This window comes from Ovis aries, chromosome 13, assembly GCF_016772045.2.
Source record: "Ovis aries strain OAR_USU_Benz2616 breed Rambouillet chromosome 13, ARS-UI_Ramb_v3.0, whole genome shotgun sequence".
Classification (NCBI taxonomy): domain Eukaryota; kingdom Metazoa; phylum Chordata; class Mammalia; order Artiodactyla; family Bovidae; genus Ovis; species Ovis aries.
The window spans coordinates 73,714,163-73,739,786 of NC_056066.1; the positions used below are offsets into that span (position 1 = coordinate 73,714,163).

The window sequence follows — 25,624 nt, forward strand, 5'->3', positions numbered from 1 at the left end:
GTCCTGGCTGCTGCTGAAAGACACCAGGCTCATTTTTGGCAGCCTCTGCTCAAGGTCTCCTTATTCCAGAGTGTTTCCTTGACCCTCTACAGTCTCCTGAATCCCCATCGCTTTCTTTCTTCACAACACTCATCACCATAGGATTCTTCCATATGGAAGGATTTCTGCCATAGGATTTTCCCCCTCTTCATTGTCTGTCAGCCTCTCAGAAGGCATATTATTTTACTATATTTTGTTTACAGCTGTTTTCCTACACCAAGAAATATGCCTCCTGGGCAAAAATCCTATGTATTTGATAAATATTTGTCACGTAAACGAATCTCCCATGTCATCCTTGTTTCAAGTGCACAATCATTGAAAACTCTGGATATAATAATATTCCTTATAGTCTATTTGATGATGAAACCTGTCTATATATATATATATATAAAAGAGATGTCTCATTGGAAAAGACTCTGATGCTGGGACGGATTAGGGGCAGGAGGAGAAGGGGACGACAGAGGATGAGATGGCTGGATGGCATCACTGACTCGATGGACGTGAGTCTGAGTGAACTCTGGGAGTTGGTGATAGACAGGGAGGCCTGGCATGCTGCATTTCATGGGGCCGCAGAGTCAGACAGGACTGAGAGACTGAACTGAACTTACTGATATACACCTGTATTTATGTGTATATACATATGATGAAACCTGTCTCTCTATGTATACCTATGTGTGTGTGTGTGCTGCTAAGTCGCTTCAGTTGTGTCTGACTCTGTGCGACCCCATAGATGGCAGCCCACCAGGCTCCTCCATCCCTGGGATTCTCCAGGCAAGAACACTGGAGAGGGAAGCTATATATATATATATATATATATATATATATAGCCTCCCTCATTCTCAACAGTAAAGATTGTCTGCAATGTAGGACACCTGGGTTAAATCCCTGGGTCAAGAAGATCCCCCGGAGAAGGGAATGGGTACCCACTCCAGTATTTTTGCCTGGAGAATTCCCTGGACAGAAGACCTTGGCAACCGATACAGCCCATGGGGTCACAAAGAGTCAGATGAGCCATAAGCGCTTTCTTTCACCTGTCCATATAATTGTGAGTCTCCTTTAACACCATATATCCCAATAGGAAAATGAAACAGTCATCTGACAGGACCAACAAAATGAGTTGCATTGAGTTTTGACTTATATTTTACCAGTTTGGAAAGAACAGTTTTTGCACCTTGAGCAAAATCCTAGAAGTATTACATTGCCTGCTCTTCCCACAGTGGTCTCCAAAGGAAAGAAGCCCGGGTGTCACTCAATGTTCTGATCAATTTCATCACAGAGAAGTGCTCATTATTTGACAATTTTTTTTGAAGGGCTGGTGAGGAAATATATGCAGACAATTCTTTTGGACTAAAATATTATGGTGGAAATTCGACATCATTGACCATGAATGTCAAACTCTTTATATTCATTGACTGGTAATCCTTTCAAAAAACTCATGTAACCTGGTCCCCCTGTTCAGGAGAGGAAAGTGCAGATGACTTGCCTAGGACAGAAAACGTGCCAGTGGTAGGATCAGGCCAAGTACATGATTTTGCCAGGAATTTTGAAAATGCAGAGAACTGGGAGGGGGTTCTGAGTGCTCTGCCCCACATAATATAGTCTCAGGGTCCTTACCCTCATACCATACACAAATGGTAGGGAAGTGTGAGTCTGGGTGTTGTCCCTGACTCCAAACATTCTGGGTCTCTACCAATAGCAACTGGTTTTCCAACACCCACTGGGCATCCAGGAGTCAATCCACTTCTGACACTAAATCTGCAGAGGAGACCCAGACCCCACAGGGTGAGGGCTCCCTCCCTGAGGACGGCCCACACTTCAAGTGTTGATCACAAGTCCTGGGGTCACTTTCATGTGTGACCAACTGGCAATAAACTGAGAGCTTCGAAGACTCACTTCTAAGGTTCAATAACTTATTAGAACCACTCACAGAACTCAGGAATGCCCTTTACTTACTGTCCCCAGTTGATGTAAAGCATAAAACTCAGGGACAGGGAAGTGGAAAATCTCCTGGTAAATGGGGAGTAGAGGATGCCGAGACTCCAAGCCCTCTCAGGACTTTCCCCCCTCACATTCCCTTGATGGTATCACCTTCTCTGAAGCTCTCTGAACCCAGTGTTCATGGGGTTTAATTGAGGGTTGGACACAGACAATTTGATTGAATCTTTAGCCATTGGTGACTGAAATCATTATTAGTACCTTCTCCTGTCCCCAGATGGCTGGGCTTGATATTTCTAACCCTCTAGTCACCTGATGGCATGTTCTGCAGTCCAGTCCTATCCTGACACTATCTCAGGTCCCATCCTTCACTCATCTCATGACTGAGAATATACAGAAAATTCCAAGTGTTTCAGGGGGGCTGGGGCATGGATGGAGACAGGGGTCAAATTTGGATGTTGTTATGACACTGCAGTAGGATCAGGGTCAAGGCAGGGACCAGAAATAGGGTCTCAGTTATGAAGTCCCTAATCTGGTAGAATCAGGTGGGATATGTCTTTTACAAAGCGGAACACATAATGATATCTCTTGAGAGGCAAGGAATTTCCCTGAAGTGAAAACTGCTCAATTTACTGGAAGAAATGCAGAGAGGTTTTCTGTACCCACCTCAGTGCCTTCCATGGAACCTGCTTATCACCTGTCCCCAGGCTGTGGAGGAGAGGTGAGCCAGGACTTACCCTGGCACTGGTTCCTGGTTTCACCCACCAGGTGCCCAGAAACACAAGAAGGGCTGTAGAGAGGCAGAGCTGGCTCATCTTTGTGGCCTTGCAGAAGGGTTTCTAAGGAAAGCTGGTGGCAGACTGAGCTTTTTGCACTCCAGCTGAGGGGTCAGAACAGCCAACAAGGAGAGGAATGAGGAAGGGAATGACCAGGGGTCAGTCTTGTACAGCGTGTAATATCCCCACCTCTCATGGTCCTGCTTCTGCCTACTGGGGCCAAATGCTCAGTGACATTGATTCTCAAACTTGACTATGCTTGTCGGTTTCATAGAAACACAGGGTGTGATACCAAACGTGGGATTTTGTTCAGTATGGTCATTCAGGGAGCATCGCAGCTCTTAGAGCAGTGCATAGCAAGTGATGGATGAAAGCAAATCAAAGGTGGATAATTGAGCAATACTGTGTTAGCTCATGTCCTCTTTGCAGCCTCCTGCAGGTGTCTTCACATCTGGGCCTCTATGCCCACCTGCCTCAACTGTGCCTACTTAAGAAGACAGGTGTGACCCAGGTAAGCTTCCTGCAACCATTCTGGCAGCATCTTTACTGGACCCACACAAGCTCTTTACCTGGCATTGGTCCAGACAGATGGTGAGTCAGGGAAAGAGCATCTGTATTGGGGGCACAAACTCTGATATTTTGGGTAGAAAAAAGAGTAAGGGAGTGGTCAGAAGGGAAGCAGAGACAGACATGTCTCCAGAGCATGACCACCCCTCACCCCTCATCTGATTTCACCAACAGGAGAGCTGTCTGCCTGACTGGACTCCAGGGGACCTCGGAAGAACACTGGTAACCACCTCCTTCCTCCTGCTCTCCCTCAGTGGCGATGGGACCGTAGGACCTTAGTTTGGGGACCAGCTCTGTGTTTTCCTAACTTTGTGCCTGAGGGCTTAAATCTCCCAGAGTCCTGTGTCCTCAGGTATCAGATGAGATCCGCGCGGCACACATCATGTGGTTGCCGTGGAAGCAATGGAGGCAACAGGCATGTATTCCTTCCCCCTGAGAAGTTTAAGGCCTTTGTAATATTAATAATAACAGTAATGAGTAGTTACACCAGGTAAAACTTAAATTCTTCATTGTGGCAGGCATTATCCTAAGCACCTGACACATATAATTCATCTAATCCTCAAAAATATTTAAAGAAAGATGGAGAAACTGTTGATATTTCCTCATGTGACTGAGGAGGTACCTGAGATAACAGGAAATAAAGTAGTTTGCTTAGGTCATAGCTTGTAGAGAGGGGATTGCGACCCAGGGATGTGACTTCAGAGTCTGCGCACATGTGCCCTGCTGCACTGCGAGCTGTAAACTAGGGCGCACACATCACGTGTGTTGTTGTTGTTCCATTACTCAGTTGTGTCTGACTCTTTGTGACCCCATGGACTGCAGCACACCAGGCTTCCCTGTCCTTCACCATCTCTCAGAGTTTGTTCAAACTCATGTTCATTGAATCGGTGATGCCATCCAACCATCTCATCCTCCATCACCCGCTTCTCCTCCTCTCCTCAATCTTTCACAGCACCAGGGTCTTTTTTTCCCAAAGAGTTGTCTCTTTGCATCAGGTGGCCAAAGTACTGGAGCTTCAGCTTCAACATCAGTCCTTCCAGTGAATATTCAGAGTTAATTTCTTTAGGATTGATTGGTTTGATGTCCTTGCTGTCTAAGAGACTCTCAAGAGTCTTCTCCATGACTACAGTTCAAAAGCATAAATTCTTTGGTGCTCAGCCTTCTTTTTGTTCCAACTCTCATATCCGTACATGACTATTGGAAAAGCCATACCTTTGACTATATGGACCTTTGTCAGCAATGTTAGGTCTCTTCTTAATATGCTGTCTAGGTTTGTCATAAGTTTCCTTCCGAGGAGCAAGCATCTTTTAATTTCATGGCTGCAGTCACCGCCTGCAGTGGTTTTGGAACCCAAGAGAATAAAATCTGCCGCTGTTCGACACACCCACAATCCATTTTTGTATATTTACTTGCAGTTACAACCATGTAACCTCCCAGGTGGTGCTAGAGGTAAAGAACCCGCCTGCTGATGCAGGAGACACAGGAGATGTAGGTTTACTCCCTGGGTTGGGAAGATCCCCTGGAGAAGGGTATGGCAACCCACTCCAGTACTCTTGCCCAGAGAATCCCCCATTGGCAGAGGAGGCTGGTGGGCTACAGTCCATAGGATCACAAAGAGTCAGATGTGGCTGAAGTGACTTAGCACAGCACACAACCATGTAACACCACTGAGAAGGAAAGGAGCTCTTAGTCCTGAGGTACCCTAGGATAGAATGGCATTAATAGTCAGTCACTCACAAAATTAGCCACTGTGAGTGGAGGGTCTCCTCTCTCTTGTGACACCTCATGTGTACCATTTCATTTAGCTTCATGTCAATCTTAACGGCATCTGGATTCTCATCCCATTGTGTCAAGGAGAAAGCAGAGGCTCAGAGAGGTAGAGACTTCCTCATTACTCACAACTTGCAGATGGCACAGATAGGACTTTGGTTTAGGAGGCCTTCTGGCCCTTCCCTTCCTCCTGCCTCATTCTGTCTGAGACCAGGGAGCAGCAGAGACTCCCCCTAAGAGCACAAACTCCTCTCTTCTCCCCCATCCTCTCATCTGTCTGTCTTTCTCTCCCAGTGTCCTCCTGTCCTGGTCCTCCTCAGTTTGACTCAGGTTAGAGCCCCCACCCCCACCCCTGGATCAGAAGTCCCCTGATGGGCTGGTCCCCACTCCTCCTCCCTCCTCCCTACTCATTAGTGAGATCTCTGATTAGAAACCTCCCCAGTTCCTGGAGGCATCTTCAGAGAAATCACAAGACAGGAAAATCACAGGGTTTGTATCTGGATAAAGACCAGAGAACCCAAAACTCTGATATCAGGTCATATCTCTGCCCCTTAATCCTCAGTTTTTCCCTCAAAAAAAAGGAGAAATTTGAATTCCATGATACTTAAGGCCACATCCTGAAAGGATGGAATGTACACCGGGCATGCAGAAGATGTTCAGATTTTTCTGAGGCTTTGTCCTGTGACCATCATTCACATCTGAGTCATGGGTGGCCAATTTCAGGCTACATGATAAAACAGCACCTGGCTTTTTGGAAATAAGTAGTTTGCATTCTTAAAATGATGTGTGAATACTGTTTTTTGGATAATTTTCAGGATTGAAAGGAAAAGCAGAAACCAGAGATTGCAAATGCGGCTAGCATACAAGTATTATTAACCCACATAGTACTTTTTTTTTTTACAATTATGAAACATTTCTGGGATTTAACAGTGGGAGATTTTATAGAAAATGAACTTCTCACATTGTTGGAAAAATAAGTGATCTGGCAACACAGTCTTGACATTTAACAAGAGCCCTCTTCTGTTACATGGGATTCTCCAGGCAAGAATAGTGGAGTGGGTAAACATTCCCTTCTCCAGGTGATCTTCCCAATCCAGGGATCAAACCGATGTTTCCTGCATTGAGAAGCCACCTTTACCGTCTGAGCCATCAGGGAGCAGTGGGGCTCAACTCTGAGCGAGCTTCAGAATCCATTCGACATTTGTTGAAACACAGATCTGAGCCCTCCACTGTCTGAGGTTTGATTTGGTAAGACATGGTTGGGACCTGAGTATCTGCATCTACCAGGTTTCCGGGACTGAGGCTGCTGCTCAAGGGACCATGTTCTGACAGCCATGTGCTAAGCTAAGGAGAGCTGCTCTCTTCTCAGGATGGGAGTGTTCTCTCCAGTTTCCATAATTCCCGCCATTCTTATTGTCCCTCCAGCCTCCACCCCGACTCCAAATACGTCCAGCCATATTTGGCTGGTCCAGGGGCATTTAACATTGTGACCTATGGGATGGGCTCACACTAAGTGTTCAGGAAAAGGTGTTAGTTTCTTTTTAGCTGCTATGTCATGTCTGACTCTTTGCGACCCCATGGACTGTAACACGTCAGGCTCCTCTATCCATGGGATTCTCCAGGCAAGAATACTGGAGTGGGTTGCATTTCCTTCTCCCAGGGATCCTCCCCTCCCAGGGATCAAGCCCACATCTGTACTGGAAGGCAGGTTCCTTACCACTGAGCCACCAGGGAAGCCCTCAGGAAAAGGTAACTTGTTCTTATTTCACAATCTTATGAGTTAAGTATTATTATTCTGATTTTGGGTCTTTCCTGGTAAGAAAGAAAGAAACAAAGTGAAGTTTTCTAGTCTTGTCTGACTCTTTATGACTCTGTGGACTGTAGCCTATCAGGCTCCACTGTCCGTGGAATTCTCCAGGCAAGAATACTGGAGTGGGTTGCCATTTCCTTCTCCAGGGGATCTTCCCAACCCAGGGATCGAACCAGGGTCTCCTGCATTGCAGGCAGGTGCTTTACCCTCTGAGCCACCAGGGAAGCCCTCTTTCCTGGTAGCTCAGTGGTAAATAATCTACCTAGAATTCAAGAGACACAGGTTTGATCCCTGGGTTTGGAAGATCGCCTGGAGAAGGAAATGGCAACCCATTCCAGTACTCTTGCCTGGAGAATCCCATGGATGGAGGAGCCTGGTGGGCTAAAGTCTGGATTAGGTAGAGTCAGACACGACCTAGTGACTGAGCATGCACACACATTCTTATTTTAGATGTGAAGAAACAAAGTTCACCTAAGGAAAAGTTTCTTGTTGAAAGAAAAAAAGCTGAAAGTCAGAAGGAAGACATGTATGAAAAGTGTTAGTTGTGTGTCCCATTTCTTTTAATGTTACTAATACACAAACAACACTCAGGTGAACTAGTCTGTTATTAGCGTAGATGATGCATTGAAGATATTGAACATGACTTCATGAGTGTCAAATCATATTTATCAAGAAAAGGAGGCAGGTCCCAGCAGTTGCGCCTATGGGAAGAGGGGCAGGGTCCAAGCACTCAGGTTCCGGAAGGTTCTGGAGGTGATGGTGGGGTGGAGGATGAAGGTGAGGATGCAGTGAGGAAGAAGATTAGGACAAGATCCTGGATTTAATCCCGGGGTCCACAGTCACTCCAGTCATGTGGAGCTTTTCTCCTTCCTTCCTTCTCCCAATATTTATGGACTGACTGTATCCTTTGTGCCAGGAGCTGTGAGAAGTTCTAGGGATAAAGAGAAGACTTGCTCTCATGGTGTTTAGGGCCAACTGGATGAGACAGAACTAAACCAAGTAGCCGCATGGGGGTAATGAAAGAGGCAGATTTCTGATGATGAGAATAGAGTTGAGAAGCAAGAGAAGGTAGAACATTTTCAGAAGCAGACGGAGTCCAGCCATGGGTGGATCCTCCTTGTCCTTCAGCATCTCAAGGGAGCACAGTTCACAGGTCCTCTGTGAAAGGAAAAGTGAAAGTGAAGTCTCTCAGTCATATCCGACTCTTTGCGACCCCATGGACTGTAGCCTACGAGGTTCCTCCATCCATGGAATTTTCCAGGCAAGAACACTGGAGTGGGTTGCCATTTCCTTCTCCAGGGGATCTTCCTGACCCAGAGATCGAACCTCAAAGTCTCCCACATTGCAAGCAGATGCTTCTACCATCTGAGCCAGCAGGGAAGCAAAAGGAAAGGAACTTGCTGATTAATACCTCTGAAGACCCAGACCTGGATACTGCATAACTGGACAGGTCCTAGACCATCCCAGAAAGGAGCAAACCACTGTCCTCCCAAGGCCAGGGTGACCACCAAGAAGGCAGTGAATTCTTTAAGCCAAGGTGGGGCACTCAGGAGCAATATAGATGGCTCTGTAGGGTGAGAGGTGACTCTGTGTAGGGTGACTGACTTAATGTTCCCATCTGAGAAAGGGGAACATGGGAGTAGTCTCAGATTGTCATGATGTGGCTTCTAGGTGTGACCTATGCTACGCTGGCCCGTGGAGGACATGCTTAGTCCATGGTTTCAAAGGACACTGCAGCCACTTCCCCTGGGATGCCCCAAGGAAAAAGACACTGTGGGTTGGTAAAGAGTGTGTGCTCTCTTGAGCTCCGCATCTCCATAGCCCATCCTCTACCTGTCTTAGCCCAGGGCCTGATAGCACCACTGTGGGTCTGGAACAGTCCTTCCCCATCTTGACATTGTTCTTCTTTGCTTTGAAGCAAAGGACTTGAAGATCCCGGACTTGGTGTTGTACATGTATCTGATTACTTTGGCCTTGCAGGGACCTGTGTGTGGAGATTGCAGGCAGAAGTCAGGCCCCAGGGCTGCAGACACGGGAGGATCTCAATCAAATAGAGGATGGTCATCACTGTTTGGTGTACAAGGTGAGCAACTGAAACCCACCAGTTTGTTTGCAATAGAGATGGTCGGGGTCTAGGGGTGTGAATGTGAAAAGGCCCTTTGATATCCTTCTGTCCAGGGCAATATTACCAGTGTTGTTAGGCATCACAGTGATAGGGTAATACTGTAAATAATTACATATTGTTACTGAATATCTTTTTTTAAATTTTTTTACTTTACAATATTGTATTGGTTTTGCCATACATCAACATGAATCTGCCACGGGTATACATGTGTTCCCCATCCTGAACCCCCCTCCCACCTCCCTCCCCATACCATCCCTCTGGATCATCCCAGTGCACCAGCCCCGAGCATCCTGTATCCTGCATTGAACTTGGACTGGCGATTTGTTTCTTATATGATATTATACATGTTTCAATGTCATTCTCCCAAATCATCCTACCCTTGCTCTCTCCTACAGAGTCCAAAGACTGTTCTATACATCTGTGTCTCTTTTGCTGTCTCGCATACAGGGTTATCATTACCATCTTTCTAAATTCCATATATATGCATTAGAATACTGTATTGGTGTTTTTCTTTCTGGCTTACTTCACTCTGTATAATAGGCTCCAGTTTCATCCACCTCATTAGAACTGATTCAAATGTATTATTTTTAATGGCTGAGTAATACTCCATTGTGTATATGTATCACAGCTTTCTTATCCATTCTTCTGCTGATGGACATCTAGGTTGCTTCCATGTCCTGGCTATTATAAACAGGGCTGCGATGAACATTGGGGTACATGTGTCTCTTTCAATTCTGGTTTCCTCAGTGTGTATGCCCAGCAGTGGGATTGCTGGGTCATATAGCAGTTTCATTTCCAGTTTTTTTAAGGAATCTCCACACTGTTCTCCATAGTGGCTGTACTAGCTTGCATTCCCACCATCAGTGTAAGAGGGTTTGCTTTTCTCCACACCCTCTCCAGCATTTATTGCTTGTAGACTTTTGGATCGCAGCCATTCTGACTGGCATGAAATGGTACCGCCTTGTGGTTTTGATTTGCATTTCTCTGATAATGAGTGATGTTGAGCATCCTTTCATGTGTTTGTTAGCCATCTGTATATCTTCTTTGGAGAAATGTCTGTTTAGTTTATTGGCCCATTTTTTGATTGGGTCATTTATTTTTCTGGAATTGAGCTGCAGGAGTTGCTTATATATTTTTGAGATTAGTTGTTTGTCAGTTGCTTCATTTGCTATTATTTTCTTCCATTCTAAAGGCTGTCTTTTCACCTTGCTTATAGTTTCTTTTTTTGTGCAGAAGCTTTTAATTTTAATTAGGTCCCACTTGTTAATTTTTGCTTTTATTTCCAATATTCTGGGAGGTGGGTCATAGAGGATCCTGCTGTGATTTATGTCGGAGAGTGTTTTGCCTATGTTCTCCTCTAGGAGTTTTATAGTTTCTGGTCTTACGTTTAGATCTTTAATCCATTTTGATTTTATTTTTGTGTATGGTGTTAGAAAGTGTTCTAGTTTCATTCTTTTACAAGTGGTTGACCAGTTTTCCCAGTACCACTTGTTAAAGAGATTGTCTTTTCTTCATTGTATATTCTTGCCTCCTTTGTCAAAGATAAGGTGTCTATAGTGCGTGGGTTTATCTCTGGGCTTTCTATTTTGTTCCATTGATCTACATTTCTGTCTTTGTGGCAGTACCGTACTGTCTTGATGACTGTGGCCTTGTAGTAGAGCCTGAAGTCAGGCAGGTTGATTCCTCCAGTTCCATTCTTCTTTCTCAAGATTGCTTTGGCTATTCGAGGTTTTTTGTATTTCCATATTAATTGTGAAATTATTTGTTCTAGCTCTGTGATAAATACCGTTGGTTGCTTAATAGGAATTACATTGAATCTATAGATTGCTTTGGGTCATATACTCATTTTCACTATATTGATTCTTCTGATCCATGAACATGGTATATTTCTCCATCTATTAGTGTCCTCTTTGATTTCCTTCACCAGTGTTTTATAGTTTTCTATATATAGGTCTTTAGTTTCTTTAGGTAGATATATTCCTAAGTATTTTATTCTTTTCGTTGCAATGGTGAATGGAATTGTTTCCTTAATTTCTCTCTCTATTTTCTCATTATTAGTGTACAGGAATGCAAGGGATTTCTGTGTGTTGATTTTATATCCTGCAACTTTACTATACTCATTGATTAGCTGTAGTAATTTTCTGGTGGAGTCTTTAGGGTTTTCTATGTAGAGGATCATGTCATCTGCAAACAGTGAGAGTTTTACTTCTTTTCCAATTTGGATTCCTTTTATTTCTTTTTCTGTTCTGATTGCTGTGGCCCAAACTTCCAAAACTATGTTGAATAGTAGTGGTGAGAGTAGGCACCATTGTCTTATTCCTGACTTTAGGGGAAATGCTTTCAATTTTTCACCATTGAGGATAATGTTTGCTATGGGTTTGTCATATATGGCTTTTATTATATTGAGGTACGTTCCTTCTATTCCTGCTTTCTGGAGAGTTTTGTCATAAATGGATGTTGAATTTTGTCAAAGGCTTTCTCTGCATCTATTGAGATAATCATATGGCTTTTATGTTTCAATTTGTTAATGTGTATTACATTGATTGATTTGCAGATATTGAAGAATCCTTGCATCCCTGGGATAAAGCCTACTTGGTCATGGTGTATGATCTTTTTACTGCACTGTTCGATTGCTAGAATTTTGTGAAGGATTTTTGCATCTATGTTCGTCAGTGATATTGGTCTGTAGTTTTCTTTTTTTGTGGCATCTTTGTCAGGTTTTTGTGTTAGGGTGATGGTGGCCTCATAGAATGAGTTTGGAAGTTAACCTTCTGAAACTTTCTGGAAGAGTTTGAGTAGGATAGGTGTTAGCTCTCTAAATTTTTGGTAGAATTCAGCTGTGAAGCTGTCTGGACCTGGGCTTTTGTTTGCTGGAAGCTTTCTGATTACAGTTTCAATTTCTGTGCTTGTCATGGGTCTGCTAAGATTTTCTATTTCTTCCTGGTTCCGTTTTGGAAAGTTGTGCTTTTCTAAGAATTTGTCCATTTCTTCCAAGTTGTCCTTTTTATTGGCATATAACTGCTGATAGTAGTCTCTTATGATCCTTTGCATTTCTGTGTTGTCTGTTGTGATCTCTCCATTTTCATTTAAATTTTATTGATTTGATTTTTCTCCCTTTGTTTCTTGATGAGTCTGGCTAATGGCTTGTCAATTTTATTTATCCTCTCAAAGAACCAGGTTTTGGTTTTGTTGATTTTTGCTATGGTGTTTTTGCATTTATTTCTGCCCTAATTTTTAAGATTTCTTTCCTTCTACTAACCTGGGGTTCTTCATTTCTTCCTTTTCTAGTTGCTTTAGGTGTAGAGTTAGGTTATTTATTTGACTTTTTTCTTGTTTCATGAGGTATGCCTGTATTGCTATGATCCTTCCTTTTAGCACTGCTTTTACAGTGTCCCACAGGTTTTGGGTTGTTATGTTTTCATTTTCATTCATTTCTATGCATATTTTTATTTCTTTTTTGATTTTTTCTGTGATTTGTTGGTTATTCAGCAGCGTGTTTTTCAGTCTCCATATGTTGGAATTTTTAATAGTTTTCCTCCTGTAATTGAGATCTAATCTTACTGCATTGTGGTCAGAAAAGATGCTTGGAATGATTTCAACTTTTTTTGAATTTACCAAAGCTAGAATGTGAATTATCCTGGAGAAAGTTCCATGTGTGCTTGAGAAAAAGGTGAAATTTATTGTTTTGGTGTGAAATGTGCTATAGATATCAATTAGGTCTAACTGGCCTATTGTATCATTTAAAGTTTGTGTTTCCTTGTTTATTTTCTGTTTAGTTGATCTATCCATAGGTGTGCATGGGGTATTAAATTCTCCCACTATTATTGTGTTATTGTCAATTTTCCTTTCATACTTGTTAGTATTTGTCTTACATATTGTGGTGCTCCCATGTTGGGTGCATATATATTTAGAATTGCTGTATCTTCTTCTTGAATTGATCCTTTGATCGTTATGTAATGTCCTTCTTTGTCTCTTTTCACAGGCTTTGTTTTAAAGTCTATTTTATCTGATATGAGTATTGCTACTCCTGCTTTCTTTTGGTCTCTATCTGCGTGGAGTATCTTTTTCCAGCCCTTCACTTTCAGTCTGTATGTGTCCCTTGTTTCGAGGTGGGTCTCTTGTAGAGAACATATATAGGGGTCTTGTTTTGTATCCATTCAGCTAGTCTTTGTCTTTTGGTTGAGGCATTCAACCCATTTACATTTAAGGTAATTATTGATAAGTATGATCCCATTGCCATATACTTTATTGTTTTGGGTTAGAGTTTATACACCCTTTCTGTGTTTCCTGTCTAGAGAAGATCCTTTAGCATTTGTTGGAGAGCTGGTTTGGTGGTGCTGAATTCTCTCAGCTTTTGCTTGTCTGTAAAGCTTTTGATTTCTCCTTCATATTTGAATGAGATGCTTGCTGTGTACAGTAATCTGGGTTGTAGTTTGTTTTCTTTCATCACTTTAAGTATGTCTTGCCATTCCCTCCTAGCCTGAAGAGTTTCTATTGAAAGATCAGCTGTTATCCTTATGGGAATCCCCTTGCGTGTTGTTTGTTGTTTTCCCCTTGCTGCTTTTAATATTTGTTCTTTGTGTTTGATCTTTGTTAATTTGACTAATATGTGTCTTTGGGGTGTTTCACCTTGGATTTATTCTGTTTGGGACTCTCTGGGTTTCTTGGACTTGGGTGATTATTTCCTTCCCCATTTTAGGGAAGTTTTCAACTATTATCTCCTCAAGTATTTTCTCATGGTCTTTCTTTTTGTCTTCTTCTTCTGGGACTCCTATGATTCGAATGTTGGGACATTTAACATTGTCTCAGAGGTCTCTGAGATTGTCCTCATTTATTTTAATTCGTTTTTCTTTTTTCTTCTCTGTTCCATTTATTTCTACCATTCTATCTTCTACTTCACTAATCCTGTCTTCTGCCTCCGTTATTCTACTATTTGTTGCCTCCAGAGTGTTTTTGATCTCATTTATTGCATTATTCATTATATAGTGACTCTTTTAAAATTTCTTCTAGGTCCTTGTTAAAGCTTTCTTGCATCTTCTCAGTCCGTGTCTCCAGGCTATTTATCTGTGATTCCATTTTGATTTCAAGATTTTGAATCATTTTCACTATCATTATTCTTTATCAGGTAGATTCCCTATCTCTTCCTCTTTTGTTTGGTTTGGTGGGCATTTATCCTGTTCCTTTACCTCCTGGGTTTACCTCTGTCTCTTCATCTTGTTTATATTGCTGAGTTTGGGGTGGCCTTTCTGTATTCTGGCAGTTTGTGGAGTTCTCTTAATTGTAGAGTTTCCTTGTCATTGGTGGGGTTGTACAGGTGGCTTGTCAAGGTTTCCTGGTTACGGAAGCTTGTGTCGGTGTTCTGGTGGGTAGAGCTGGATTTCTTCTCTCTGGAGTGCAATGAAGTGCCCAGTAATGAGTTATGAGATGTCGATGGGTTTGGAGTAACTTTGGGCAGCCTGTATATTGAAGCTCAGGGCTGTATTCCTGTGTTGCTGGAGAATTTGCGTGGTATGTCTTGCTCTGGAACTTGTTGGCCTTTGGGTGGTGCTTAGTTTCAGTATAGGTGGAGGCTTTTGATGAGCTTCTATCGATTAATATTCCCTGGAGTCAGGAGTTCTCTGGTGTTCTCAGGATTTGGACTTAAGCCTCCTACTTTTGGTTTTCAGTCTCCTTGTTACAGTAGTCTCAAGACTTCTCCATCTATACAGCACCATTGATAAAATATCTGGTTAAAGATGAAAAGTTTCTTCACAGTGAGGGACACTCAGAGAGGTTCACAGAGTTACATGGAGAAGAGAAGAGGGAGGAGGGAGTTAGAGGTGACCCAAATGAGATGAGGTGGAATCAAAAGAGGAGAAAGCACACTAGCCAGTAATCACTTCCTTGTGTGTGCTCCACAGTCTGGACCACTCAGAGATGTTCACAGAGTTATACAGAGAAAAGAAGAGGGAGGAAGAAGACAGAGGTGGCTAGGAGGATAAAGGGGGGAATCAAAAGGAGAGAGATAGATCCAGCCAGTAATCAGTTACCTAAGTGTTCTCCACCTTCTGGAACACACAAAGAGATTCACAGAGTTGGGCAGAGAAGAGAAGGGGGAGGGAGGAGACAGAGGCGACCTGGTGGAGAAAAAGGGGAGTCCAAAGGGAGAGAGAGCAGTCAAGCCAGTAATCTTGCTCCCAAGTAAAAATGGGTACTGAAGATTGGGTTCTTAAAGGTACAAAATTGATAATAAATACCAAAAAGCAAAGATTAAAAATCTAGAGAAGAGGTTGGATTTTCAGAAATACAATGTCAAAGAAAAGAAGAAAAAAAAAAAAACAAAGTCACAAAAATTATAAACAAAAATATATATATGAAATTTGCTTTAAAAAATAGGGTCTTTTTTGTTGCAAAGTTATAGTAGGTTATAAAAATGAAAATTAAAGGGGTAATAGAAAACTTAAAAATTAAGAAAATTAAAACAAAGAATGATCATAAAAATAGTAAAAATATATCTAGGACTTTCTCTGGTGTTGTTGTGGGCAGTGTAGGGTCAGTTCATTTTCGGCTAGTTTCTTGGTCTGGCTTATATTTCTCAAGATCTATAGGCCCCTTCCTATGTAGTCGGTACTAACGACAGGGTTTTAATCTATTGCACCTGTCACTTCCAAGGCAGTTCCCTCTGTTTTAGCTTCTTCTGTTTGCTGGTCTCTTCAGTGTCTGATTTCCACCCTGACACAAGGGGGTGGTGGTGGACACTTTTTAGGCTCACTTGTTCAGTTGTGCCGTGGGGAGGGAGGGATGCTGCAAACAAATAACACTGGAGTGTGCTCGCAGTGCCTTAGCCACACTGGGCCTGCCCCCGCTCATGGCACATGTGCCCTCCCTGCCCACACTGCTCAGGCTCTAGGTTGCTCCACCAGGAATGTCTGAGGCTGGCCCTGGTCTGCATGCCCCTCCCAGGTCTAAGTCGCTCAGGTTCAGGCACTCAGGTAGTCCTCAGAGGCGCAGACTCGGTTGGGCCTGCGTTTTGTGCCCTTCCCAGATCTGAGCAGCTCAGGTGAGCAGGTGTTTGGTGAGCACGGTAGCTGTGACTTATCGCCTCCCCTGTCCCTGCTGCTCAGTTTTCTGGGTGTTCAACCAGAGCACCTTCTCAGGCGGATGTTGGCTGTCCAGAACCCCAAGAAGTCTTAGTTAGCAAAGAAGCCTGCTTGCAGTTTGGTAGATAATGTCTCTCTGGGTCTGTGATTGTCCCCTTCCGGCTCTAGCTGCCTGTCACCAAACGGGGATGGTCTGCAGCCAGCTAGTTCTGTTCAGTCCTTTGTTCTGTGTGTAGGCCTGGCAGGCAGAGTCTTAGGTTAGGGCCTTTCGTGTGGTAGCTATCCCACAGTCTGGTTTGCTAGCCCAAGTTAGTTCCCTCAGATTGCTCTCGGGGCATTCAGGCCTGGTCCTTACTCTAAGCAATGCAGCCCGCGCCTCCCTGCCCAGCCCCCGCTTGCTAGTGGCGGTTGCAGGCCTCTGCGCTGCTTCTCCGCTGGGGGAGTTACGGATGGGCTCGTAATCTGTAGGTTTTAATTATTTATTTATTTTTCCTCCCTATTATGTTGCCCTCTGTGCTTCCAAGGCTCGCCACAGACTCGGCAGTGAGAGTGTTTCCTGGTGTTTGGAAACCTCTCTTTTTAAGACTCCCTTCCCAGGACAGAGCTCTGTCCCTACCTCTTTGTCTCTTTTTTTGTCTTTTATATTTTTCCTACCTCCTTTTGAAGACAATGGGCTGCTTTTTCTGGGTGCCTGCTGTCCTCTGCTAGCATTCAGAAGTTGTTTTGTGGAATTTATTCAGCGTTTAAATGTTCTTTTGATGAATTTGTGGGGGAGAAAGTGGTCTCCCCATCCTATTCCTCTGCCATCTTAGGACTGCCCCTGAATATCTTTAAATTAATTGGCATAATACCACTGACTAGCTCCAAAAGAACGAAAAGGGAGGATATGTATTAAGAATAGTCTCCTTATGCTGATAATGATTGGAGCTGTACAATGGTCTGTGGGTTTATAATACCTTTTTCTGGATATGTGTGTGATTGAAACTTCTCACCATTAATAAAGAAAGTGTGAAGCTGGATAACCAACAAGCACCTACTGTATAGCACATGTAATGCTGCTCAGTGTTAAGTGGCAGCCTGGATGAGAGGAGAATTTGGGAGAGATGAATTCATCTATGTGCAAGGCTGAGTCCCTTTGCTGTCCACCTGAAACTATCACAATATTGTTAATTGACTATCAATTCACTTCAACATTCAGAAAACTAAGATCATGGCATCTGGTCCCATCACTTCATGGCAAATAAATGGGGAAACAGCAGAAATAGTGGCTGATTTATTTTTTTTGGGCTCCAAAATCACTGCAGATGGTGACTGCAACCATGAAATAAAAAGACACTTATTCCTTGGAAGGAAAGTTATGACCAACCTAGAGAACATATTAAAAAACAGAAACACTACTTTGGCAACAAAGGTCTATCTAGTCAAGGCTTTGGTTTTCCCAGTAGTCATGTATAGATGTGAGAGTTGGACTATAAAGAAAGCTGAGCATTGAAGAATTGATGCTTTTAGAGTGTGGTGTTGGAGAAGACTCTCGAGAGTCCCTTGGACTGCAAGGAGATCCAACCAGTCCATCCTAAAGGAAATCAGTCCTGGGTGTTCACTGAAAGGACTGATGTTGAAGCTGAAACTCCAATACTTTGGCTACCTAATGAGAACTGACTTATTTGAAAAGACTCTGATGCTGGGGAAGATTGAAGGCAGGAGGAGAAGGGGACAACAGAAGATGAGATGATTGGATGGCATCACCGACTCAATGGACATGAGTTTGAGTAAACTCTGGGAGTTGGTAATAGACAGGGAGGCCTGGCATGCTGCAGTGCATGGGGTTGCAAAGAGTTGGATGCAACTGAGTGACTGGACTGAACTGAACTGATAGTCTATACTCCAATACAAAATAAAGAGTTAAAAGAGAGTGGGGAGGCATTATGCTGTACTAGAGAAATGCATGAAAGAAGAGCCACCAGTGTGTTCACTTTGGTTACATCATGGGCACTGGAATAATGGAATATTGACACTGTGACTTATATGAGAAATTTCCTGCTCTCCATCTACTTTCATCTGGAGGGCCAAAGCTCAGATGTCACTTAACGTTGTGATGAATTGCATAACAGATCATGATTTGACAGGTTAAATTTTTTTAGAAAGGTGAGGAAATGTAGGTATACAAGTCTTTTGGAGTAAAAAGTTTTGGTAGAAAGTGGACATCATTGACCATAAATGTGTAAAATTTTGATACTCATGACTGGTAATCTTTTCAAAAAACACTTGTAACCTGGTTCCCATGTTCAGGTGAGGAAACTTCAGGTGACTTGCTCCAGGACACAAAACGTTTGAGTGTTAGGGTCAGGATAAGTCACAATCTATTTAATCAAGTATGTGATTCTCCCAGTAATTCTGAAGTGCAGAGAACTGGGAAGGGGTTCTGAGTGCCTAGTCCCAGGGTCCTGATCCTCATGGTAGACACAAATGGTAGAGAAGAGTCAGTTTGAGATTTGTCCCTGACTCCAAACATGCGGGATCTCTGCCAATAGCACCGAGTTCCCCCAAACCCACTGGGCATTCAGGAGTCAACTTACTTCGGACACTAAATCCACAGAAGTGACCCAGATCTCACAAGGGAGAGCTTGGTCCTTGAGGGCTGCCCATACTTTCAAGTGTTGATCACAAGTCCTGTGGTTACTTACATGTGTGACCAACTGGCTATAAATTCAGAGGTTCCATGTTGCACCTCACATGTTCAATAACATATTAGAACTACTCCCATAACTCAGGAAAGCCCTTTATTTATGGTCCCCAGTTATTATAAAGTATAAAATCAGGGACAGCCAAATGGAGGAGAAAAGGTGTTAGTTGCTCAGTCATGTCTAATTCTTTGCAACCCCATGGATTGTAGCCCTCTGTGCTCCTCCGTCCATGTAATTCTCCAGGCAAGAATACTGTTGGGTAGCCATTCCCTTCTCCAGGGAATCTTCCCAACTCAAGGATGGAACTTGGGTCTCCTGTGCTGTAGGCAGATACTTTACCATCTGTACCACCAGGGAAGCCCAGTGGAGGAGAAACATAGGGTAAATGGGGAGTTAGGGGCGTAAAGCATAAAACTCAGGGACAGGGAAATGGACAAGCTTAGGTTAAACAGGGAGTAGAGGATGCCGAGACTGCAGGCCCTCTCAGGACTCTCCCCTCCTCTATCCCTTTGTGTGTTCACCTCCCCTGAAGCTCTCTGAACCCAATGTTTATTTGGGTTTTAATTGAGGGTGCAGGCAATTTTATTGAATCTTTGACCACTGATGCCTGAACTCCATGTCAGTACCCTCTCCTCTCCCCAGAGGGACTGGGGTTGACAGTTCTAACCCTCTAATCACCTCCTGCCGTGTTCTGGAGTCCAGTCCCATCCAGACACTATCTCAAGTCCACTCATCTTGTGACTCCCAGAGATACAGTAAGTTCTAAGAGTTTCAGGAGGCCTGGGGCATAAACGGAGAAAAGGATCAATTACAGATCTTGTTATGACACTACAGTGCAGTCAGGGACTAGATAGTGACCAGGAATAGGGTCTTAGAGATGAGGTCCATGATCTGGTAGAGTCAGGTGGAATGCTTTTTTTTTTTCCCAAAGCTAAACATATAATGATACGTTTTGAGAGTCAAGAAAAGTTCCTGGAGTGAAAACTGTCCAGTTTATCAGGAGAAATCCAGAAAGGGTTTGCTGTACTTCTTCCATCCCGGCTCCCCAGTCCCTTCCATGGACTCCCCTCAACCCCCTCTTCCCCAGCCTGTAATGAGGAGGTGATCGGGGACTTAACCTGGGCCTGGATGCAAGTTTTACCCCCTGGGGGCGGTCTGGAGGATGAGAAAGTCTACAGAGAGGCAGATTCTGGCTCATCTTTGTGGCTTTGCAGGAGGACTTCTGAGGAAAACTGGGGGCTGAGTGAACCTCTCACCTCCCAACTATATGGAGGATGAGGACAGCAAAGAGAAAGGGGAGGACTGGGCTAGTCCTGTTCATGCTTGACCTCCCCATCTAACCAGACTTCCTGTCTCTGCCTGCTGGGGCCAAGTGCCCAGTAACAACATTTCTTAGACTTGACTATGCCTGTGGGCCTGGTGGAAACATAGATTGTGATTCTGCAGGTGGAATTTCATCCAATATGGCCCCTCAAGGAGCATCCCAGCACCTAGAGCTGTGCATGGCACAGGATGGATGGTCTGTGAGTGGATGAGAGCAGATCACAGGACAGGTAGGTGATCAGCAGTGTGTTAGCTCAGGTCCTCCTTTTCAGCTTCCTGTAGGTGTCTTTACAGCACTTCCCCCCCACCCCACCCCGACCTTCAGTTCAGTTCAGTTCAGTTCAGTCGCTCAGTCATGACCGACTCTTTGCCACCCCATGAATCGCAGCACGCCAGGCCTCCCTGTCCATCACCAACTCCCGGAGTTGACTCAGACTCGCGTCCATCGAGTCAGTGATGCCATCCAGCCATCTCATCCTCTGTCGTTCCCTTCTTCTCCTGCCCCCAATCCCTTCCAGCATCAAAGTCTTTTCCAATGAGTCAACTCTTTGTATGAGGTGGCCAAAGTACTGGAGTTTCAGCTTTAGCATCATTCCTTCCAAAGAAATCCCAGGGTTGATCACAAGGCAGGTGTGATGCGTCAGGCTTCCTGCAATTATTGTGGCAGCATCTCTACTGGACAGACACCAGCTCTTTACCTGGCAGTAGTCCAGGCAAATGGTGAGCCGGGGGGAAGAGCATGTCCATCTGGGGCATAGACTTGATATTTTGGGTAGAAAAAAGAAGAGTAAGGGCAGTGGGCCAAAGGGGAGCAGAGAGACAAACACATCTCTACAGGTTGATCCCCCACTGCCCCTCACCTGATTTCACCAACAGGAGAGCTGCCTAACTCAGGGCACCTTGGCAGATCGCCTGCAACACCACACAACTCTGGTCTTTCCACCTGTGGTTTGGGGAGCAGAGGCCTCAGTTTGCGTCCTGGTTCTGCCTTTTCCTAACTTTGTGACCTGGGGCCAGAAATTTCCCTCCTCTTTACATGTTACATAGTGTAGTGACATACACACACAGTTACGTAGCAGCTCATGCTGCTCACATTGTGGAGCTGTTCTGAAAGCAATGAAGGTCATAGACATATATCCTACTCCCTGCCAAGTGTAAGTCCTTTGAAATAATAATAATGATGAATAACTATGTTAACTCCTTTGGCCAGAGGGTCAAATAATGGCAAAGTGAGGTGGGAAAAGGGCTAGACCTGGGTGAGGTCAATCACTGAAGCAAGAGGGCTTTCAGTTACCTCTGAGGAAGAAGGAGACCTATTTGGAGGACAGATCGTGACTCCACTCTGGCACTGGGGGAAATTCCTCACAGTGAACTTCTAGAAGGGGACACTACAACAATCAATGCTACTTTTTTTTTTTCTTTACTACAATCAACAGTACATTTAAAGAGGAGTCAGGAGCTGAGGAAACTAACACTCTATGTGCTTCTTTATAATTTGCCTTGTTCTGTGGTGTTCAAAGCATGTTATCAGCATAATCAACAATGGTTCTCAAAAGGACCCAAGTCTGTTTTTTTTTTTTTTAATTTAAATCTATTTATTTTAATTGGAGGCTAATTACTTTACAATATTGTATTGGTTCTCTTAATGCAGACAACATCATCCTCTTTTCCTAAAAAGGAATCTATGTCTCAGGGAGATGAAATGACTTGTTCAGGACCACACAGCAGTATAGTGAGTTATGGAAGTCAGTCTCTTTCCTTTAATACCAAGTCATTTCCCATTACACTGTTACAAATTAATAATTTTAGTAAAAATCAAATTCTTTACATACTAATAGTATCACTATTATTGCCATCAAATCTGAAGTGAAGTGAAGTTGCTCAGTCGTGTCCGACTCGTAGCGACCCCATGGACTGCAGCCTACCAAGCTCCTCTCTCCATGGGATTTTTCAGGCAAGAGTACTGGAGTGGGTTGCCATTTCCTTCTCCAGGGAATCTTCCTGACCCAGGGATCGAACTCGGGTCTCCTGCATTGTAGACATACACTTTACCATCTGAGCCATCAGGGAAGTGCCATCAGATCTGACATTTACCAAAATGTTACTGTTGTCAATACTTACACAAAGGATTTAACATATATCATATCTTTTTCCTTCTGATCACAATATTATGAGATTGATAGATGAAACAAAAAGCAACCTCTGAGTTGCAAGGTCTGACCTGGCACCACAGTGGGGCTTCTGTTCTCTTGCTGAACATAAACATTATACAGAACTTAAAGATCAGACAAGTTCTTACTGTGTCTGTGAAAGGTCAAAACAAAAATAGGACATTTGGTAATTATGCCTGAACAGACACAAGAAGTTACATTATAAAAACCACTGAAATGACCACACATCCCCCTATCTTGAGTGACTGCTACTTCCTGATCAAGTGCAGCTCTAATCTCTATCTAGTCTTCCCTTCTTAGAGTTAATATTAAGATACCAATTCAGAGAACTACCCCACTTCATAATACCAATCATCCTGAAACCCTCCCCCAAATCATTTAACACAGCCTACATCCTAGAAGTTCTTTCTAACATTCTCTTAATGAGACATCATATTGTTTTCCAAGGTGATTTCTACCCCTTACTGAGGGGTGGAGGGTGAATCCATCATAGATGGCTAAAGGTTTAATGAATTATGATTTGTGATGAAGCCTCCACAGAAACCTCAACAGAACAAGTCATTCAGGTTATTCTAAAGAAGTGTCATTTACCCAAGGAACAGCACAGGGACACACTCCATCATGGCCCGCGGGACCACTCAGCAGCCTGCCCAGGGGCCTCTGTCTCTGCCCTTCGCTGCTTAGAGGCCACTCTCCACTCTGCAGCCTCAGTTCAGTTCAGTTCAGTCGCACAGTCATGTCTGATTCTTTGCGACCCCATGAATCGCAGCATGCCAGGCCTCCCTGTCCATCACCAACTCCAGGAGTTCACTCAAACTCACATCCATCGAGTCGGTGATGCCATCCAGCCATCTCATCCTCTGTCGTCCCCTTCTTCTCCTGCCCCCAATCCCTCCCAGCATCAGAGTCTTTTCTAATGAGTCAACTCTTCGCATGAGGTGGTCAAAGTACTGGAGTTTCAGCTTTAGCATCATTCCTTCCAAAGAACACCCAGGACCAATCTCCTTTGGAATGGACTGGTTGGATCTCCTCGCAGTCCAAGGGACTCTCAAGAGTCTTCTCCAATACCACAGTTCAAAAGCATTAATTCTTTGGTGCTCAGCTTTCTTCACAGTCCAACTCTCACATACATACATGACCACTGGAAAACCATAGCCTTGACTAGACGGACCTTTGTTGGCAAAGTAATGTCTCTGCTTTTCAACATGCTATCTAGGTTGGTCATAACTTTCCTTCCAAGGAGTAAGCTTCTTTTAATTTCATGGCTGCAGTCACCATCTGCAGTGATTTTGAAGCGCAAAAAATAAAGTCTGACACTGTTTCCACTGTTTCTGCATCTATTTCCCATGAAGTGATGGGACTGGATGCCATGATCTTTGTTTTCTGAATGTTGAGCTTTAAGCCAATTTTTTCACTCTCCTCTTTCACTTTCATCAAGAGGCTCTTTAGTTCCTCTTCACTTTCTGCCATAAGGGTGGTGTCATCTGCATATCTGAGGTTATTGATATTTCTCGCAGCAATCTTGATTCCAGCTTGTGTTTCTTCCAGTCCAGCGTTTCTCATGATGTACTCTGCATAGAAGTTAAATAAGCAGGGTGACAATATACAGCCTTGACGTACTCCTTTTCCTATTTGGAACCAGCCTATTGTTCCATGTCCAGTTCTGACTGTTGCTTTCTGACCTGCATATGGGTTTCTCAAGAGGCAGGTCAGGTGGTCTGATATTCCCATCTCTTTCAGAATTTTCCACAGTTTATTGTGATCCACACAGTCAAAGGCTTTGGCGTAGTCAATAAAGCAGACATAGGTGTTTTTCTGGAACTCTCCTGCTTTTTCCATGATCCAGCGGATGTTGGCAATTTGATCTCTGGTTCCTCTGCCTTTTCTAAAACCAGCACGAACATCTGGAAGTTCATGGTTCACATATTGCTGAAGCCTCAAAATTTGGAGAATTTTGAGCATTACTTTACTAGCATGTGAGATGAGTGCAATTGTGAGGTAGTTTGAGCACTCTTTGGCATTGCCCTTCTTTGGGACTGGAATGAAAACTGACCTTTTCCAGTCCTGCGGCCACTGCTGGGTTTTCCAAATTTGCTGGCATGTTGAGTGCAGCACTTTCACAGCATCATCTTTCAGGATTTGAAATAGCTCAATTCAGGGATCCTCTTAAAACTTGAATTTTATCAAAATGCTTGCATGATGAATCCCTCAGTGACTCTCCAGCTTTCTCAGAGTCTGCCTTTCTGTATCCTTTCTCGAACTCTTGGGCACCCTAGTGGCCCACATCACATGGGGTGAAGCCAGTAACCAGGCACAGTATAAGTCCCAACTCACGTCTCCTCTACAGACTGGAGGGGAAGGAGATGAGTCCATGGAATAGGCTGGGAACAAAGGGTGCGTTGGGTTCTGCCAGACTTCTCTGGATTTCTTCCGGAAGTGAGCAATAGAACTCTAGGGACATTTCTTGACTCTCAAAAAAACTATGTGTTCAGATTTTTAAAAAAATAACCCTACCTCACTTTATAGAATTAGGGACTTCATCTCTAGACTCTCTAATCCTGGTCTCTATCTTGTCCCTAAATCCCACTTTAGTATAACAAAAATATCCATAGTTGATCCATGTCCTGGTTCCTGCCCCAAGCTTTCTGAAACTCTTGGAATTTAATATCTTTCAATAAATCATGAGATAAGTGAAGAATGAGATCTTAGATAATGTCTACGTGGACCTGGACTCCAGAACATGCCATCAGATGATTAGAGGGTTAGAACAATCAGTTCCCAGTCCCTCTGGGGAGAGGAGATTGTACTGATACTTAGTTCCATTAGCAATGGCCAAAGAGTCCATCAAATTGCCTCCATCCAACCCTCAATTGAAACACATGAATACTGGTTCAGAGAGCTTCAGCTAAGGTGATGACATCAAGGGATTGTGAAGGGGGTAGGGTCTTGAGAGGGCTTAGAGGCTCAGTATTTCCTATTGCCTTTTTGTCTTATGCTTCTCCTCCCTGCCCCTGAGTTTTGCTATCCCTGAGTTTTATTCTTTATAATAACTGGGGACAGTAAGTAAAGGGATTTCCTGAGTTCAGTGAGTGGTTCTGATAACCTATTCAACAAGGGAGATGGGTCAAGGGATCTCTGAATTTATAGCCAGTTGTTCACAAGTGTAAGTGACTCCAGGGCTCATGATCAACACTTGAAGTGTGAGCCATTCTCAGGGAGGCAGTCCTCACCTTGTGGGGTCTGAGTCACCTCTGTGGATTTAGTGTCACAAATGAATGTACTCCTGGATGTCCAGTGGGTGTGGGGGAACTTGCTGCTATTGGCAGAGACACCACATATATGGAA

The 25,624-nt window shown here is 43.7% G+C and overlaps 1 protein-coding gene across 1 annotated transcript in view; it reads left to right on the forward strand.

Moving 5' to 3' along the window:
- LOC101110259 (trophoblast Kunitz domain protein 1-like) overlaps nt 1-25,624 on the forward strand; it is a 116,737-nt gene that overhangs the window by 27,141 nt on the left and 63,972 nt on the right. Inside the window, exon 2 of the mRNA XM_060397061.1 lies at nt 8,878-8,980. The gene's annotated coding sequence lies outside the window, so the exon portion shown is untranslated. The remainder of the gene's footprint in view (nt 1-8,877; nt 8,981-25,624) is intronic.